General features: G+C 46.4%; 1 pseudogene across 1 annotated transcript; it reads left to right on the top strand.

Annotated features, from left to right (window-relative positions):
* Positions 1-11,577: 11,577 nt before the first annotated feature.
* Positions 11,578-13,303, top strand: LOC307107423 (casein kinase I-like; annotated as a pseudogene). The gene is made up of 3 exons: positions 11,578-11,588; positions 11,681-11,757; positions 11,932-13,303. The product of its transcript is annotated as a casein kinase I-like (transcript).
* The last annotated feature ends 4,151 nt before the right edge of the window (positions 13,304-17,454 follow it).

The raw sequence follows: 17,454 nt of genomic DNA, 5'->3' as shown, positions 1-17,454 counted from the left end.
AGGTTAAAAGAATACAGGCAGGGGAGGATGTAACTGGACCTGGGTTCCTTGGATCCACGGTGAGGTGTGCTCCGTCCCCCTCAAAGGATATGGTGGCTTGTAGTTTCTGTAGGAGGCCACGTCCAAGTAGGGGGTACAGGCATTCTGGCATGACCGGAAATGAATGCGTTACTGTGTTCCTTCCAAGGTCCACAGTCCTTTTTGATGTCCAAGGAAAACAGGCAATTTGTCCGGTGGCTCCCTGGACTGATGTCTTCTTAGAGGTAACGGGTCCCATCAGCTCTGTCAAGACTGAATAGGCTGCCCCAGTGTCCACCAGGAAACTAACAGGTTTGCTCCCCACTTGTAAGGTTACCCTGGGCTCCTGGGGGCTTAATGGAAAGGAGCCCCAGCCCCGGCCCCGTCGGTCCTCTTCCTCTAAGTTAAAGACCCTTGGAGTCTGAGTCTCCCCTTTTGCTTCCCTAGCTAACCTGCCAGGACATTCTCTCTTCCAACGCCCCTGCTTCCTACAATAGGCATACTAATTCCTTCCTATGTGCTGCTGGCCTTTTCTTTCTCTCTTTTTTCCATTCCCCCTTGACTGCGGGACCTGTCTCTCCTCCCGGGTGTCCCTATTGTTAAAGACTTTCTGGGCTGCCTCTACCTGCTGTGACTGGTTCAATCCTTCTAATTTTTGAAGTTTCTTTTTCTAGCTGCCGCCTTTAAGCCCCCCAAATAGAACACGGTGAAAAGTGTCCAAGGAGTCGCCCGGGGTTCTTGGGTCTCACTGGGGCGCAGGGAGTCACAAGGGAATTTCCCTCCTCGCCTCTGCCTCCAGCTACTCACAAAAACCCCTGGAGGGGATGGGCGCTGGGTGGGCAAAGGCAGGTAGCGAGGTGCGGGTCCCCAGGTGGCGAATTGAGGTGCTCCCACCGAGGGAGAAGGCGTTTTCATTTGGCAGTCCTCTCTCTGTTCCCATTGGGAAAAGCGCTTGCCTCCTGCCAGCGAAGGTGGTGGTGTGGGGGGGACCGGTGACCCTTACACTGCAATTAGACTCCCTGACCTCTCTGAAAAGCCCCTCTGCTTGAGTGTGTTTCCATTAAAAAGTACCGATTTTAAAAACTAATAACTTAAGAGCTGCCACACACACAAAAGGACCAAATGGTCCACAAAACATTCTCCTTTCCCTCTGAAGGTTTCACAATGTATTGTAATCATTAACCATATTAAACTCAAATGGCCAATTGAGACAAACAGTTCTGAGACCGTTCCTCCACCACTGATTAAGAGTGGGTGGCGGCAGGTGTTAGAAATAAGATTACTATGCTTTTAGTTTTCTGAGCTTTCTGGGCAGACTTGGTGACTTTGCCAGCTCCCGCTTCCTTCTTGTAAATAGTTAACTTTAGAATTTGGTCCCTGCTTTAAACCCTCCGGACCACAATTGTTACCACTTTATACCTTCAAATTAATAAACATAGACAGAAATTTTATTAGTTAGGCGGGCCGATTGCCCCTCTGACAGAGAGCAAGCACCCCTGGGAAAAATAAGTCCCAGCAACCACTCGGGGCGGTTTGCTATCCATCAGAGCACTCAGCCTTAAATAAATTAAATGTTTTTTTTTTCTTCTTCTTGCAGACTTCCACACTTACATGAACAAATAATTATACCCAGGCAGACAAACAAATATCAAACAAACATCTGTACTTACACCCTTTCAGTGAACGAGTACTCTTACAGTCTTGGGATCTGAGCAGATAACAGGAACACTGCCCAAGTCCCCTGACAGGGGCCTAACAAGAACAGACATGCCGAAACCGGTTTGGCTCAGTGGATAGAGCGTCGGTCTGCGGACTGGAAGGTCCCAGGTTCGAGTCCCGTCAAGGGCATGTACCTTGGTTGCGGGCACATCCCCCGGTGGGGAGTGTGCAGGAGGCAGCTGGTTGATGTCTCTCTCTCATTGATGTTTCTAACTCTCTATCCCTCTCCCTTCCTCTCTGTGAAAAATCAATAAAACATATTTAAAAAAAAAAAAAGAACAGACATGAGGGCCTCCCTTTCCCATGTCCCACATCCCAGGACAGGATTCTCGACCCAAGTTTTGGCAAAACAGAAATGGTGCTCATGTTGGAGAAAGGAAACAAGACTAATAGACGCAACAAACAGATAAATGCCCCATCATACAACCTAGGGAGTTTCTTGGGAGCTCAGTCCGCCTCCCATAATGACGGCAGGACCAGGAGGGGCGGCGCAGGGAGACTGAGGGCTCAGGAAGTGAACACCCTGAGGGGGGGAAGGGGCGTGCAAACGCTGCCACCACCGCAGGCCAGTGGGCGGGACTGGTGTGTGTGAAGGAAAAAAAAAAGGTTAAAAACACTCCTGGAGTCCGCCAGAGACTATGAGGGGAAAGTCATCCTGGAGTCCAGCGTTGACCTGGAAAAAGAGTGCTTAGTCGGGGAGGGACAGGATACACAGAGAGGGTTATTTCAGGGGAGATAAAATTCTGCAAGGAACCTTGATAAAAAGATCAGTAATCCAGTCACACAGTCAAAGGTTAAACAGGAAGGGAAGAACCACTCAATGTCCTCCAAGAGGATTTCAGCAAACTGGCAAAACCTGACAAATAAGACATATAGGGCCCACAAACAAGAACCAAAATCCAAAAACCAGGAGTGACCTCTGACGTCTCAGGGCACTTCAAGGATGGGGAAGTCCCAGCTGCATCCAGCCCTTCCCGCCATCCCCAGATGACCGGTCCCCCAGTAAACCAGGACTCACCTCCAGGAGGGTTTCCAGATGACTCTGAGACAAATTTTTAGGGATGTGCCAGTGTTCTCTGTCCACTCGCTGGATCCAAAGGGAAGTTCTCTGGGGCCCTGGGACTTCTCAGGGTGCGCACCCCCTAGAGACCCCTCAGTCTCCACTACTGGCACAGGGGAGATTGGCCTCCCTTGGTGTCTGGACCAGCGCTTCCTAGTAGCAGATCTCACTGGGGCCTCCAAATGTTGTATTGTACCCCGAATCTCACAAAGGACGCCTCAAGAAGTCGAATTATGGAGTAATTTATTAAAGGCCAGCAGCATAGGAGAGGCAAAAGTGCTCCAAATCTCGCAGCCCCGAAAAGCTCGCCACATCTGGCTTATATTGGCAGAATATCACAGAGGCATCGATTACATCTTTGGGTTTGGAATGAGGAATCTGGTTTGCACAAAGCAGTTACAGAAGCAAAATTGAGCAAGTTAGTTATCTATAGTTTTGGGTCTACGGATCACTGAATCAACAGAAACACATTATCTGGGGCCACCGAGACAATTTAGAATAATTGTGCTGTCCAGGTTCCGGGACCACTGAGTCAACCGGAATGCATTATCTGTAGCTACTGAGACAATTTAGGGTGATTGAGCTGTCCTGGTTCCCAGAAGAATGTGCTTCGATAACCAGTGAGATCACAATCAATGGGATATTCAAACCACCATCAATGGAGTATTCAATCGATTGGGATAGCATACATAATAAGTTCAGAAAATCAAAATAACTTTGCTATTGTTTTAGCAAGCAAATAAGTACAGAAGCCAAACAGCAGGGTTAAAATATTAAACAGCAATTTTTACCCAAGCATGGTTGCTACCATACTTCAAAACTGAGGCCACATTTGACCCACTACATAACATGTCTAGAAAGTTTGCTCAGACTACAGATATCCAAAAATAAAAAAAAATTAACATGGGAAATTGTGCCTCAAGGACAGAAGCTCCCAAACCCCAGCCCTCACTTAATACTCCTGATAGGAAGCTTTTACTTGCAAGTACTTTACAGAAATGGGAAGATTTAACTAGAAAATATCAACTTACAAATGGCCAAAATGCAGTTTGTTTTGGGTACCTACATTAATATTTTGCATTCAGAAATTAGAAAAAGCCGGCTCTGAAATTAAACTGAATGACTACATGGGAAGCATATCTTGATTTGGAAATTGGAAGCTTCTAAGGAAAAGCATAGAAAAAAATTCTTCCAAAAAGATGGAAATTAGTAAGAAATTTTAGAGGCTGTCTCAGAACTATTCTGAAGTTAACAAATGCCTACACCCAGTTTTCCTCCCTGTAGGAAGCATGCCTCTGATTTATCTCCATAGAAAAGAAACTGTAGGTGGCCAGGCCATTTACTGAATTCCCCAGAGCAAACAGGATGTGGGGGTGGGGAGACACGTGGCTGATGGCACATGTCCTAGGAAGATTCCCCCAAACAAAGGGAGGTAGAGCAACTAGAAAAGACCCCAGCCCATTAATTACTAGGTCTCTTGGTGATCCTGTAAAATGGACGCCCACTCTAGGGAGTGTTATTAAAAGTCTCATTTTTGCAATGCTTTTATTTCCCAGTTCGTCATTTGAAATTTGGATAGATGAGCCATTTCTCACAATTTAGGGATGCTTCGGGGACTTCTATACCCATGTAGAGGGAAAAGCTATTTTAAGGGGAAGGGTCCCCACCTGATTTTGGGTGGTCCCTTGGCCTAAGTCCCATCTCTTTACGGATGCTATAGAATAAGCCCAAGACTGTTTTTCTTTGGAAGATGGACAAAAATAACACAAGGAAAATATACAGGCTGGGTTTGGGAAACAAGGTTAGTGTTTCCATAATAATAGGCAGTTCTTGAATAATAATGGACCACATTCAAAGGTTGACTCCCAGGTCCCAGGGGCATTTCTGTTTTTATAAAGAAAAATAAAATAAAATAATACTTTAACATTAAGGCCACTGAAAGCAAGTGAGTTATCTCTGTTACAGAATTTGCCAAGGAAAATGCCTTGGGTAATAATAATTGGCATTAAAATCTCAAAGTTGTGAAGGCAAAATATATAAAACTAGAATAAAGGGTATATGATAAATCTTTTTCAATGTCTGAACATAGTTTTCCAAAGTCTTTGGTAACTTAAAACTTTGAAGTTTGCTGAATGAAATAATAAAAATTATTAAATATCTAGGTATTTTAAAATAATAGAATACTGAAATATTAATCTGAGTTTATCTCATATGAAAAATCTAGAGGATAGATTTGAATTTATTAATTAAATAAGGCTTATATTTTATTTGAAATATATCCTTAAAAATGTAAAAGTATTACTAATCTGAAAATTGCTAAGTATTTGACTTGCCACCTAAAAATTTAAGGCTTCTAAGAGTTAAAAGTTCAAACTAAGTTGGGAGAAATTATATGGTTGTAATAATAGAATTCATGAAGTATGGAAATTCATTTTTGAGGAAAATAATTCTTGTGTTCTCTCTGGAAAAATTAGTAGTTCATAATATATTATAGTCTTTATGTTTATGTGTGTCTGTGTACTATGTGTGGTAAAATTTCAACCTAGAATATCATATTTTATTGGCCTGAAAAAAATATTAATTCTATAGTCCAAACCAAATTTTTAATATTAAAGTCGGTTTAAGTTTAATTGATGTCTTTTAGAATAATTACAAAAGAGTGTGTGATATAATCTTTGGGTTGTGTATATTTGACAGTCTTTCCAAGTTAAATTTCAAGACTTTAACCAAGAGATAGCTTTGGGAGATTTCAAGGGCCCTGGAACGACTCAAGGATTTATGCTCTCTTTTTAAAAGAAATATTTTTGAACGAAATTAGGCTGATTTAATATACTTGACATTATATGGGAAGCTTTGTCAAATAAACATTAATAATAACTATGCTCTATTTATATACATATATTTCATTAAAATGAATGTTATAGAAATTTCAGTCTGCTTCAGAAAGGAACTTGCAAAGATTCAGAGCCAAGTTCAAACAGGAAACTTTCAGGGGGGAGCAGGTGTCCAGTCAGGGACACCAGGCAAGCCAAGAATGATGATTCTCTGTGGGGGCATCTGTCAGTGATACTCTGGGTATTTGCCTTTCACATATTGGGAGTTTATGAATTATTTTCAATGCTCAATACACTGCTTGCAATAAGCCATGTGCCTCATTTTAAAATCTTACATATTATTTATTCTTTATATGCTGAAATTATAATTAACTCTAAAAGTATATAAATGTTATATTATTCTCTATGTCATTTTACAGAATTGTTATTTACCAATAAATTGTTGTCTTGGAATGTTATATTTTATAGAAAAGCAAGTTTTTTTTTTATCAAATCTATAACCATGCCACTTTTAAATTTTGTTATTCATGGACAGCTGTTGCTTTACTATGATGCATTTGTAGGTATATTCCATGAAAATGACTTACTTTAAATTGCAGTCATCTAAGCAGGTCATATCTTTGAACTGGGTGAGGATTTATAGAACTTCAAGAAATAACTGAATTTAAAAAACCTACTGGAAAATAATCAGGATAAACAAAAATAACTATGGGACTAAATGAATTGAGGATAATTATTCTTATGACTCTGTTTAAAATATCATTGACTTTTAAATGTTTTGTTTTCAAAATATAAGGTAAAGTAAAAAGCAGACAGTCTGCATTGTAAGAACTAACAAATTAGTAACATTCATTTCACAGTGCTCCCAGGAGACAAAGATTCAGACTATGACAACCCGGAGATTTTTGCCCATTGGGAAATACATTAATGAAATACTCTCTCCAACAGTGTTAAAGGGACCTTACCTTATCAGGTACCTAACCATGAATGGACATCTGCCCCTGGACATCTGACACTCTCCTTCATCTCAAGGATGAGAAGCTGCTGACTACAGGGGAGATAGACAGCCATCCCAAGACATCAACAAGGGCTGTGTGCTCACAAATTGATGCTGCTCAAACCTTGTTCTTATATCACCTAATTGTTATTGATTGAATGTATATAAAATAATTTTATATTGTATTTTCCTCCTTATAGTTTCCTAGTGGAAACAATATCTGTCTCTCTAGACCCCTTTCCCTATGAGACATGAAAAATTTCCCACCTACTATACAGTGATATTCTGACTATCAGCTATGATAATGAAGTTAATGTGTATGTTTTTTGCCGCACACTGGTGGTCTTCTACTATCAATATAAGCTTTGGTACATTTTTTAGGCTGTATCGATCATAAAAACCTTGGACAAACCTCTCCAAGAACACTTCCCTAATAATTCCCCTGCTAAAATAATATATAGCTCTAATCTAGATAAGTATTTTAGATGAATATTGTCTAAATATAGAAATGGATGAAATTAACTGCTCAGAAGAAAAAAATTGGAACTTCTGGATAATAGCAGATACTTGTTTTCCCTCCGATCGTTCCTTATCTAATAATAGACATTTTCTGTTCCTAATCAATGTTACTGGTTTATTATTGTTACTTTTATTCCTGGTATGTAAATGTTATACTAGATGCAGAAAAACAAAACTTGACAAACAGCAAAAAGACTCAGATAATGGTGGCTCAAAAATTAGAAATGATCCAGAATACTTTTTAACTAGGACATATAGGACCGGACTGCCTCCCATTTACCTGCCCTTTTTGAATAATAATAATTTGAAATTAAACGCCATCTAAGGTTATGGTCTTGCCCCATCCCCAGTGGTCCACCTGTTCAGGAGACATGCTGACACTGAGACATCCTGGCAATGAGCCTTCCTAGCACCGTGGGACTCCATTATCCAACCAAAAGGTTGGTCATCAATGCATCCTTTGGATTGATTTATGACCAAAAGGGGGATGTGTGGACGAAAGGTGCCACATGCTAACCCGACAAGCTCAGGGGAAGCCTGCATGGCAGTCTTGCAAACTCAGAGACCTAAAGTAACCACAAAGGATGGCCTGAAATTAAACTTTAACTAAAAATAGTTATGGTGGGTAGTCACCTCCTAGGCTGGTATCTTCACTGATAAGGTCAACCTTTACCTTAACTGAGCCTATCTGTCTTTTTGCATCTATGATAACATACCCTTGAAATGTCTGGGTAACTTGTAACTTCCCTTTTTCTGAACCCCTTGGGGCACAACCTAATATGCTGGGCACCAGGACAGATACCACAAATTTCTTCATTATCATGTTAATTATTCCTGCACCCACCTAAGTACGTGTCTATCATTTTACTTTTTATCCAATCCCAGGGGTTTCCCTGCTTTGCTTTCTTCCGTCTCTCTAGTCTATCACCAATGGATTTCATGTAACCCACCTAAGTCCTTTCCTTTGATTGCAATGTATAAATACAGATGTAACCCGCCATTCTCCGTAGCATTATCTCAATTCACTGAGGTTCTGCTTCCCGGCATATTCTTTATAGGTTTCAATGGCTTTTTATGTTAACATTAGCATGTAGCCCCTTTCATCCACCCATCCCCCTTTTGGTCATAAATTAATCTAAAGGATGCATTGATGACCAACCTTTTGGTTGGATAATGGAGTCCCACAGTGCTAGAAAGGCTCACTGCCAGGATGTCTAGGTGTCAGTATGTCTTTCAGAACAGGCTGGACCACTGGGGATAGGGCAAGACCATAACCTATGGTAGTTACGGTCGAATTATTATTATTCAAAATGAAAGTCAGGTGAATAGGAGGCAGTCAGATCACATATGCCCTTGTTAAAAATATTTTGGATTAGTTCTAGCCAGTTTGGCTCAATGAATAGTGTATCAGTCTGCAGACCAAGGGTCCTGGGTTTGATTCTAGTCAAGGGCATATGCCGGGGTTGTAGGCTCAATCCCCAGTGTGGGGCATGCAAAAAGCAGCCAATCAATGAATCTCTCTCCTCATTGATGTTTCTCTCTCTCTCTCCCTCTCCCTTCTTTTCTGAAATCAATAAAATAATTTAAAAAAATTTTTAAAATATTTTGGATCATTTTTAATTTTTGAGTTACCATGATCCAAGTATTTTTGCTGCTTAAGTTTTGTATCTAGTATAAACGTTACATACCAGGAGCAATAGCAATAATATTAAACCAGTAACATTGATTAGGAACAGAAACTGTCTAAAATTAGGTAAGGAAGGATCTGAGGGGAACAAGTATCTACTGTGACCCAGAAGTTTTGATTTTTCATCTGGGCAGTTAATTTCATCTCTTCTTATATTTAGACACTACTCATCTAAAATACTCATATAAAGTAAATCCATATATAATTCTACCAGGGGAATTATTAGGGAGGTGTTCATGGAGGGGTTTGTCTAAGGTAGGTCCTTTATAATAGACCAGGGGCCCAGTGCATGAATTTGTGCACCCTGAAAGGAACTGTGAGCCACAGTGGGCACAGGGGCAATTCTCGGTCCATCCTCTGTGCCCCCACCTGGCCCCTCCTGCCATGGCCCCCGGTCCCCTGTCTGCTGGTAGCCCTGCTCCCACCACCGCCGCTCCCACACACTGATGGTGCTGGCCCCACTCGTCCCGCTGACGGAGTGATTGGGGCCAGTACCAGCAGTGGGTATGAGTGGCGGCTGCTGCCCTGATTGCCCCTCAGGAGCAGGGGGAGGTAGAGAAGCCCTCAGGGACAATGGGGGCCAGCAGCTGCCACTCGCACCCTCTGATGGTGCGAGTGTGAGTGGCGGCTGTGAGTGGGTATGAGTGGCGGTTCTGGCACTGGCAGTGGGTACAAGTGGGGCTGTCGTCAGCAGTGGATATGAGAGGTGGCTAACAGCCCCGATCACCCCTCAGGAGCAGAGGGAGGTGGAGAAGTCCTGAGGGGCAATTGGGGACGGCAGCCCCTGTTCACACCCGCTGATGGCACCAAGCGATCGGGGCCAGCACCGGTTGCCAGCAGCAGGTTTGAGTGGTGGTTCCGGCACCGACAGCGGGTGCAAGTGGGGCCAGCGCCAGCAGCAGGTGCGAGTGCCAGGTGGGACCACTGCACACTGGAGCAAAGAATTTTCAGTAACCAGCAGAGGCTCGCCTTGATGACAGCGACCAGCGCCCCGCCTCGGTCTGGCGCCCCTGCTCACCTGCTCTACCATCCTGCCACAGCCAACGCCCGCCATGTTCCACACTCGCCCCCTGGTAGTCAGTGCACATCATAGCGACCAGTTGTTCGGTTGTTTGGCCATTCAGTCTATTTGCATATTAGGGTTTTATATATATAGATATTAGGGGCCCAGTGCACAGATTCATGCACCTTTAAAGTAACTGTGGGCCACAAGGCTGCGGTGGACACAGGGGCGGGTCTCAGCCCAACCTCCTTGCCCCCACCTGGCCCCTCCCACCACAGCCCCCGCTCCCCTGTCTGCCAGCAGCCCTGCTCCCACCGCCACTGCTCCCAAGCACTGACGACACTGGCCACGCTCACACCCACTGATGGCGTGGAGCGATTGGGGCCAGCGCCAGCAGTGGGTGCGATAGGTGGCTGCCGGTCCCGATCGCCCCTCAGGAGCAGGGGAGGTGGAGAAGCCCTCAGGGGCAATTGGGGCTGGCAGCTGCCCCTTGCACCCGCTGATGGCACCGAGTGATTGGGACTGCGCCAGGTGCTGCAAACGGGTGTGAGCGATGGCTCCAGCTCCAGCTGCAGGTGCAAGCAGGGCCAGCGCTGGCAGCAGGTGCGAAAGGCGGCTGCCAGTCCTGATCGCCCCTCCGGAGCAGGGGGAGGTGGAGAAGCCCTAAGGGGCAATTGGGGCCAGCAGCCACTGCTCACACCTACTGACAGTGCCTAGCAATCGGGGCCAGCACCAGGCGCTGGCAGCGGGTGTGAGCAGGGATGGTGCTGGCAGCAGGCACGAGTGCCGGGTGGGACCGTGGTATGTGGGAGCAAAGAATTTTCAGTAACCACCAGAGGCTCATCCTGATGACAGCGACCGGCATCCTGCCTTGGTCTGGCACCCTCACTCGCCTGTTCCACCATCCCGCCGTGGCCAATGCCTGTCATGTTCCATGCACACCCCCTGGTGGTCAGTGTACGTCATAGCAACCAGTTGTTCGGTTGTTCTGCTGTTCGGTCTATTTGCATATTAGCCTTTTATTATATAGGATAGCCTGCAAAAATGTACCAAAGCTTATATTGATAGTAGAAGACCACCAGTGTGTGCCCAACAAAACATTAACTTCATTATCATACCTGATAGTCAGAATATCATTGTCTAGTAGGTGGGAAAGATTAGCAGGTACCCAAGTTAAATATTTTTCATATCTAATAAGGGAGGAAGGTCTAGGGAGGCAGAAGTTGTTTCCACTAGGAAACCATAAGGAGGATAATAACAGTATAAAAATCATTTTATATACGTTCAATCAATAACAATTAGATGATACAAGAACAAGGTTTGAGCAGCATCAATTTGTGAGCATACAGGCCTGTTGCCATCTTGGGATGGCTGTCTACCTCCTCTGTAGTCGTCGGCTTCTCATCCTTGAGATGAGAGTGTCAGAGACAGGGGCAAATGTCCATTCATGGTTAGGTACCTGATAAGGTAAGGTCCCTTTAACACTGTTGGAGGGAGTCTTGTATTTCTCAATGGACAAAAAAAAATCTCTGGGTTGTTGTGGTCTTTGAATCTTTGTCTCCTGGAAGTACTGTGAAATGAATGTTACTAATGTATTAGTTCCTATAATACAGAATGTCTGCTTTTTAGTTTTCCTTATATTTGGTAAACAAAACATTTAAAAATCAACAATATTTTAGGTCCACGCACACCCAGTGGTGGCGGCAGCTGCCGGCGACACTGGTGGCGTAAGTGAGGTCCATGGCAACACTGTGAGCCACAAGTCGGTGCAGCAGGGACAGTCAGTACCCAACATGTAGCCAGCTGTGAGGGCGCGGTGGCTCTGGGAGTGGGGCCCTTACAGGGCCCGCATCGCGCTGCTGAGGGAGCACTGGCCACCCAGCTCGGCCGTTCGGCCACTGGGCCTGGGCCACGGCCACGGTAGAGGCCGCGAGCTGGGAGCCATGAGATTTGGGGTGGTGGGACCTGTCAGCAGAATGTGTCCTCCCCTGAGAGCGACTTTGAGGTCACCGAGATGAGTTCCGTGGCCTGGCCCTTGCAAGTACCCACATCTCACTAGCCAGGCGTCTGCCAGGTGCCATGGTGTCTGTGCAGCAGCAGAGCCACGGGGAGAGGCCAGGGTACAACGAACTGATGGATTTTACAAGAAAAGAGGGGAAGGGGCGTCAGAGGAAGGCTGGAGAATGTCCAAGGCTGGTGGCCCAACCAGCCAGTGTCAGCACACGGGGACCAGTTCGGGGGTCCTGATGGTGGGCCCCAAATTCCAGGTCGGGAAGAAGACAGGCTGTGGCAACTTCGGGGAGCTTGGCTCGGACAGAATGTCTATACAAGTGGATACTTAGCTCTCCAATTGGAGCCCATTAAGTGCAGGCACTGCAGCTGCGCCTGGAACACCGCCTCTAGCAGCAGCTGCTTCGCAGAGGGTGTGGTCAGGTCCCTCTGGCCTGAGCGGGAGGTACAACGCCATGGTGCTGGAGCTGCTCGGCCCAGCCTAGAGGACTACTCCATCTGTGTGACCACACGTGCCCGCTCAAGACTGTGCTCATGATCGCCATCCAGCTGATCACATGCATGGAGTATGTGCATACCAAGAGCCTCGTCTGCCACGACGTGAAGCCGGAGGACTTCCTGGTGGGGCAGCAGGGCAGCAAGCGCAGCACGCCATCCACATCAGCGGCTTTGGCCTGGCCAAGGAGTACAGGACCCCGGGGGCCAAGAAGCACAACCCTCCCGCGAGCACAAAAGCCTGAAGGGCACAGCGCTCCTTGAGCATCAATACACACCTGGCAAGGAGCAGAGCGCCCTGATGACCTGGAGGCGCTAGGCCACGTGTCCACGTGCTTCCTGCGTGGCAGCCTGCCCTGGCAGGGGCTCAGGGACCTGCTCAAAGAGCGCTACCCCAAGATCGGGGACACCAAGCGGGCCGCGCCCCTGGAGGCGCTCTGCGAGAGCCGCCCCAGGAGATGGCCACGGACCTGCGCTCTGTACCTGCGGCGCCCGGACTTCTTGGAGAAGCCTGACGAGGGCTACCTGCGCAAGCTCTCACAGGCCTCTTGGACCGCAGCGGCTTCGTGTTCCACTGTGCGTGCAACTGGGCGGGGAGCCCCTGCCTGCGCCCATGGGCACAGCTCGCACCCACCTGCCTGGGCAAACGCAGCCTAGGGGCAAAGCCCAGCAAAAACGGGGCCCTGAATTCCAGCCACGAGAGCTGAATGCGGGCGGCCCCACTGCCGGTCCCTCCAACGCCCCCTCACAGCGCCTGCAGAGGCAGAGGTGGCGGGACACCGGGTGCTGCTGCTCCTTCAAGAGGAGGAGGAGGAAGTCATGCAGAGGCCCAGTGACCCTGGCTGTGGTCCCACACACCCTCCGCCACAGTTGCTGGGAGCTCGCCGGGGTGGCCCACGGCCAAGGCATAGAAGGTGGCCCTGAGCTGCTCACCACCACGTGGGTCACTTCCTCCACATAAGACTTGGGCCGAAATTTCCTCACCTGTGTCTAGTTCTCCCTTCCAAGAGCATTAACCATGTAAAACCAGGAAAAGAAAACACCGCCTGCCCTGCCCTCCGCCCGGTCTGCTGAAGTGAGTCCTGTGAGCTGGCGGCCCCGCGCTGTCCAGCCTGCCCGCCCCATTAGTGTCGTAAGTCTACCTCGTTCCCACCCACCCCCCAAGGCCATTTTCTCCAGGGGGCGCTGTGGGGCATTGCTGCCAGGGGCGAGCCCACCCTGGGCCTCCCTAAATCAAAGGGGAAGGCGCGGTGGGAGCGGCACCCCAACAAAATGCCGCACCAAAGCCTGGGTGGCATGGCCCGCAGGTGTTCCTGCCGCACCTGCTCCTGGAGCCTGGGGCAGCCACCTGTGTGGCCGCTGGGCCCGGGCTGTGCCCGGTGTGAGGGCGTCTGTGTCTGAGCCGCCAGAAGTAAGCGCCTTAAAGCCCCATCTCAGCCCAGGGGAGTGGCAGAGGCCAGGCAGTCAGGGTCAGGTGGGCGGAGCCGCTGGGGCGTTGGCGGTGGTGTGTGCATCTAGGTGTTGCTTTCCAAAGTGTAAAGAAATGGCACTTCTGTTTCTCTGATGCTTCATGGAAGCCATAGAACTTAGGGACTTTAAAAAAAAATAAAGGAAAATGAAACAAACCAAAAAAATCAACAATATTTAACAGTCATAAGAATAATTATTCTCAACTCATTTAGTCCCATAACTATTTCTGTTTATCCTGATTATTTGCCAGTATTTTTTGAATTCAGTTATTCCTTGAAGTTCCATAAATCTCCATTCAGTTCAAAGATATGACCTGTTTAGAGGCTGCAGTTTAGAGTCCTTTTCATGGATTTTTCTAAAGCTATAATATACCTGCAAATGCATCAGAGTAAAGCAACGGCTGTCCATGAATAACATAACTTAGAGTTGCATGGTTACAGATTTGATTACAATGCAATTGATAAAATACTTTGCTTTTCTATAAGATATAACATTTCGAGACAATAATTTCTTGGTAAATAATAATTAATGTAAAATGACAGAGTACAATATAAAATCTGTATATATTTAGATTCAATATATAATTTCAGCATATAAAGAACAAATAATATGTAGTATTTTAAAACGTGGCACATGGCTTACTGGAAGGGTGTATTGAGCATTGAAAATAATTCATAAACTCCCAAAAGGTGAAATGCAAATACCCAGAGTATGGCTGGATCACTGGCAGATCTACCGCGCCCCCTCCCCCCCCCCCCCCCCCCCCCCCCCCCGGCCAATGCACACACACATACCCCGACACAAGGAACCATCACTTTGGCTTGCCTGGTGTCCCTGATTGGACACCTGCTACCCCTGAGAGTTTACTGTTTGAACTTGGCTCTGAATCTTTGCAAGTTCCTTTCTGGAGCAGACTGAAATTCCTATAACATTCGTTTTAACTATGTACATAAATAGAACATAGTAATTATTAATTTTTATTTGACAAAGCTTCCTATGTAATTTCAAGTATATTAAAAAGGCCTAATTTAGTTTAAAAATATTTCTTTTAAGAAGAGAGAATAAATCCTTGAGATATTCAAGGGCCCATTGGAATGACTCAAAGTCATCTCTTGGTTAAAAAGTCTTAAAATTTAAACTTTGGACAAATTGTCAAATATACTTAACCAAAAGATTATATCATAAGCTCTTTGTAAATCTAGGTAATAAACATATATTTTATGGTAATAACTCTAAAAGAAATTAATCAAACTTAAACCAGTTTTAATATTAAAAATTTTGTCCAGACCATAAAATTATGCTAAATTTATATAAGTATTTAATTTTTTTTAAAAAAAATTAAGCCAATAGCCCTAGCTGGTTTGGCTCAGTGGATAGAGCATCAGCCTGCAGACTGAAGGGCCCCAGGTTTGATTCCGGTCAACGGCACATGCCTGGGTTTCGGGCTCAATCCTCAGTAGGGGGTGTGCATGAGGCAGACAATCAATGATTCTCTCTCATCAATGATGTTTCTATCTCTCCCTCTTCTTTCCTCTCTGAAATCAATAAAAATATATTTTTAAAAAATTAGGCCAATAAAAGATTATATCCTAGTAATGCCATCCAGGCTGAAAATTTACCACATGTAATACACAGACAAACACATGCCACATAAGACCATACACATAAAGACCTTAACATAATTCAAATTGCGAATTTTTGCAGAGAAAACTCAAGAAATTTTTTTATTAATTTAAAGTTTTCAAACTTTTATAGCCTTCACATATTATAAACCTTCCTACATTTTTTTCACAAACCTTAGCCAATCAGAAATAAATATCTTTAGAACTGTTAGGATTGCTGAAGGAGGAACGCACGAGGCCACAGTAGTGAGGGATTATGAATCTACTAGAGGCCCGGTGCATGAAATTTGTGCATGGGGGGGAGGGGGGGTGTTGTCCCTCAACCCAGCCTGCACCCTCTCCAATCTGGGACCACTCAAGGGATGTCCGACTGCCCGTTTAGGCCCGATCCCAGTAGGATCGGGCCTAAACGGGCAGTCGAATGTCCCTCTCACAATCCAGGACTGCTGGCTCCCAACTGCTCACCTGCCTGCCTTCATAATTACCCCTAACTGCTTCTGCCTGCCAGCCTGATCATCACCTAACCACTCCCCTGCCAGCCTGATTGATGCCTAACTGCTCCCCTGCCAGCCTGTTTGCCCCTAACTGCCCTCCCCTGCCAGCCTGTTTGCCCCTAACTGCCCTCCCCTGCAGGCCTGGTCACCTCTAACTGCCCTCCCCTGCAGGCCTAATCACCCCTAACTGCTCTCCCCTGCAGGCCTGGTCACCCCTAACTGCCCTCCCCTGCAGGCATGGTCACCCCCAACTTCCCTCCTCTGCTGGCCTGGTCACCCCTAACTGCCCTCCCCTGCAGGCTTGATCACCCCCAACTGCCCTCCCTTGCAGGCCTGGTCCTTCCCAACTGCCCTCCCCTGCTGGCCTGATCGCCCACAACTGCCCTCCCTTGCAGACCTGGTCCCTCCCCTGCTGGCCATCTTGTGGCAGCCATCTTATGTCCACATGGGGGCAGGATCTTTGACCACATAGGGGCAGCCATCTTGTGTTGGAGTGATGGTCAATTTGCATATTACTCTTTTATTAGATAAGCTAGAGGCCTGGTGCATGGGTGGAGGCCAGATGGTTTGCCCTGAAGGGTGTCCTGGATCAGGGTGGGGGTTCCCTTGGGGCATAGGGTGGCCTGGGTGAGCAGCCTGTGGTGGTTTGCAGGCTGGCCACGCCCCCTGGCGACCCAAGCGGAGGCCCTGGTATCTGGAATTTATTTATCTTCTACAATTGAAACTTTGTAGCCGTGAGTGGAGGCTAGGGCAGGCCAGGGTGGGCAGAAAGCTTGGCTTCCTCCATCACTGGGGAAACCCAAGCCTCCTGCTCGCTCTGTGGCCGCAGCCATTTTTGTTGCGATTTATTTATCTTCTATAGTTGAAACTTTGTAGCCTTGAGTGGAGGCCAGTCAGGCCAGGAAGTTTGGCTTCCTCCATCACCAGGGAAACCCAAGCCTCCTGCTCGCTCCCTGGTTGCAGCCATCTTGGTTGGGTTAATTTGCATACTTGCTCCTGATTGGCTGGTGGGCATGGCTTGTGGGTGTAACAGAGGTATGGTCAATTTGCATATTGCTCTTTTATTAGATAGGATTAGGTCATCTGGAGACCAGATGGGCTGAGTCCCGAACTGGCGTCAGCACCCAGGGACAGGGAGTCTTTCTGGGTGGAGAATTCTCTGGGCAGGTATGGATCCTGGGAAGGTCCAGAGGGGAGAAATAATGGTCTTGGCAAGTGGAATGTGGTCTAAGCGGAAGGGAATGTCCATTGGGAAGTGGCCTAAAGGTCGGTTCCCAGGGGGGAAGTATCAACTTAACTATTTGATCAAACCTAACAAGAACAAGTTATTTCCATCCTTTTCCCTCAAAAAATGAATCTCCATACCTCATGCCTTCTAATATCACAACCATATAATTTCTCCCAACTTAATTTGAACTTTTAACTCTTAGAAAGCCTCAGTTTTCAGTAATAACCAAAATAAAATAAATGTCAATTCTTTATATTGACGTTTATGAACACATTTTAAACACACTCTCACTTTCAAG

Source organism: Cnephaeus nilssonii, assembly GCF_951640355.1.
Source record: "Cnephaeus nilssonii genome assembly, chromosome: 11".
NCBI lineage: Eukaryota > Metazoa > Chordata > Mammalia > Chiroptera > Vespertilionidae > Cnephaeus > Cnephaeus nilssonii.
This window is presented reverse-complemented; position numbering and strand designations above follow the sequence as displayed.